Genomic DNA, 3228 nt, shown 5'->3' on the forward strand with positions numbered 1-3228 from the left:
AATTGGTCCAGAAGGAAGAGTCCACCAGGGGAGCACTGGGCCCAGGGCAGGGGCTCCTGAAAGAGGCCCCTGGAACTGGTTCCAGGAAGCCGATTCCAAAGAGCAGCTGCCATGCGACAGCCAGACTGGGTTCTGAGCCCGGCTCCACCATTCACCCCCTGGGTAGACTTTTCACACCTTCCTGCGCCCCTCTTTTCTCCTTTGTAAAATAGGAATAAAAACGTCTACTTATAGGATTGTTTGAAAAGATTAATGAAAAGAATATATGCAGAGTGCTTGGCAGTGCCCAGCACTTAATAAATGCATGCTACACAGTCAGCTGCTGCTCAAGAACAATAGTGGGGCATCTTTGAGTTCTGGTCTTTGGTCTTTGGAGGGAAAAAGAAACTTTAAATCCCAACCACTGCCCTTTCTAACCAAGTCTGGGCCTTTGCTGAACCTCGGAAGCCTCCGTTCCCTGGCTGGTGAGGTGGGTGCAATTCCACCACCTCACAGGTTGCTGTAACAAACACCCAGTCTAGTGCCTGGCACGTGGAGGTGGCTGTTGATCAACCACTAACTATTACTAAGGGACTTCTGTGGCAAGAGCCACCTGCTCTGTTGGCTGCACAGAGAGAGATCTGAGCTTGCAAATGCACATACCTTCCCTGCTCCAGGCACAAGACACCCGCATCCCATGTCCTGGAGCTCAAGTGGGGATGGCAAGGAGCGGGCCCAGTGCACGGTCACTGCAAGGGAGGAAGCTGAGGAACCAGGCTCCAGCCCGGTCACCGGCCTCTGCGTGACCCCCAGAGCTCATGGAACACCTTCCTTCACCCCCCCAAGGCCTCACTAGGCTTACTGTTGGCCATCTTTCTGGCTCCGGAGCTCCATTTGCGATGTGAGCCCCGCTCACACCTCCCCAGGGGATGCCTCCCAGATGGAGACCGTCCCACCACCCGGAGCAGGGCTCAGCTGAGCCAGCCCAGGCAGTGGACTCTGCCCGTGCAGTTTGGGAAGTTGCCCCCCACCTGCCCCAGGAATTCCCATGCCCCGTCTAGTGCGCCAAAGGCGCACTTGTGAACCTTGCCCCTGGGGGGAGGGCGTGAAGGGGCAGCCATGTTACTTGTTAACTTGCTGATTGGACATTCGTTTCTCTTAGCCCTGGAGCTGAGCATGAGCACCGTGGAGAGAAGGGCTCCAGAGGGAAGGGCTCCTGGTCCTTGTGCCCTCAGAACACCAGTGATACCAACCTCCACTCAGATGAGCCTAGAGCTTTTCCAAGCTCTCAGGTGCAAGTCTCATGGGCAGGTGCAATCCTCACTATTTCCCAGGGGTGGGGGGGAGGGGTAGTGATGTTGTACCGGCCACTCTGCGGCCTCTGCAGCCTGGATTTGAATGTCAGGCAAGTCTGGGTCTGGATCCACAGGGTTACATACATTTTTGAGGCTGGAATGAGATCTGGATGCAGGAAGTGCCACCTCAGACCCCGGGGGACTGAGACCAGGGAAGGGGCCCCACTTGCCCACGAGTCCCTGTCAATTCCATGCAGGAGCGTCTTCAGCCTCCCGGGCGATTTCGGTCCTGAGGCTGGACCATGGGGTGGACATCAGAGGGACCGTAAGCCGCCCGTACCTGAGCTCCTGAAGGGACATCGGGGAGTTCTCCAGAAGGATGGACCAGAGAGAGCCTGCACCTTGAACCAGGCCAGCAATCGTGACCCAAAGTCACATCCACGTCCATCTTTTTTTCCCCCGTATTTGGAATATGCTAGGCAAGTTTCTCCCCTGTCTTTTGGTTTGTTTGTTCTCTGTGCTTCCACTATTCACATGGTAAGCTCTATGGAGAGCATTGGAGTCAGGCATATGGCTCACCCAGAAAAAGATGGGTGTTTGCTGGGCTTCTCAGTTATAAAGCTGCTCCAAGCCCAGTATCAGAGGTTCCGAGACAGGAAGTCAACAGAGCATCCTAAGCAATGCAGTGTCAGCCTCAGGCAGCCAGCAGCTGCTGAAGTGCAGGCGGCATTGACGGAGGTGTGTGCGCTCCGTGACAGACGCCATGCTACCTGAGATGAGTGTTGAATGAAATATCAAATACGGGCCCGGCCGGCGTGGCTCAGTGGTTGGGCGTCGACCTATGAACCAGGAGGTCACGGTTCAATTCCTGGTCAGGCCACATGCCCAGGTTGCGGGCTCAGTCCCCAGTTGGTGGCGTGCAGGAAGCAGCCGATCAATAATTCTCTCTCATCTTTGATGTTTCTCTTTCTCTCTCCCTCTTCTTTCCTCTCTGAAATCAATAAAAACATTTTTTTAAAAAGGAATTATAAAATACCTACCTTCTCATTACCATTGGCCAGTTGTTCACCTTTGTGCTGCAGTTGAGCTCTCTCCCTCCCCTCCCTGCCTCTGAAAAGCCCCAATGGTGACCGCGCCATTTGAGAGTAAGTAGTAGACATCAGGACACTACACTCCCAAACGCGGCAGCTTGTAGCTCCTGCGCACAGGAGTGCTCTCCTCCGTAACTGTGACGCACTGTCACTCACGGGATGCTGAACACCGACCCAGCGATACTGCCTACAGTGCACACGGTTGTCCCAGAATGTTCTTTGTAGCTTTTTTGTTGTTGTTGTTGTAAGTAACCCAGGATCCACTCATGCACCACACACTGCACTTGGCTCTGTAAAGAAAGACATCGAGTTCTCACATAGAGGCTTAGAGAAAGACACTTCAGACTCAAACTGAAAGGAAACATCTTCCCATGCAGGACCCTTGGCTGCTGCATAATCCTCATTCCTCACCACAGATGGGCGGATTATTTCTTGGAGGGGCATCTGGACTCCTAATTGTTCTAACAGATGAATGCCATCTGCTCCCTACAGGAGGGAAAGGGTTAGGAGGTAGTGTCAGGGGGCCTGTCCCCTAACACTGGCCCATGTGGGCTGTGCTGGGCCTGTTTCAGGCATCGGAGATGTCTCATGGGCTAACCGTCTAGCTGGGAGAGACAACAAAAGAGGATAAAGTGGATGGAAGGGCACATATCCTGACCTTGGACCGAGAGAGAAGAAGTCACATCTTAGCTGGAAGCTGAAGAAGGAGAATTCACAAGCTGAAGGAAGAGGAGGAGGGCTTTTTAAAAAAACATATATATGTTTTTATTGATTTGAGAGAGAGAGAGAGAAACATGGATGAGAGAGAAACAGGGATCAGCTGTCTCCTGCACACCCCCTACTAGGGATCAAGCTTGCAACTC

The sequence above is a fragment of the Myotis davidii genome, unplaced genomic scaffold (assembly GCF_000327345.1).
Source record: "Myotis davidii unplaced genomic scaffold, ASM32734v1 scaffold18, whole genome shotgun sequence".
In the NCBI taxonomy this organism is placed as follows: Eukaryota; Metazoa; Chordata; class Mammalia; order Chiroptera; family Vespertilionidae; genus Myotis; species Myotis davidii.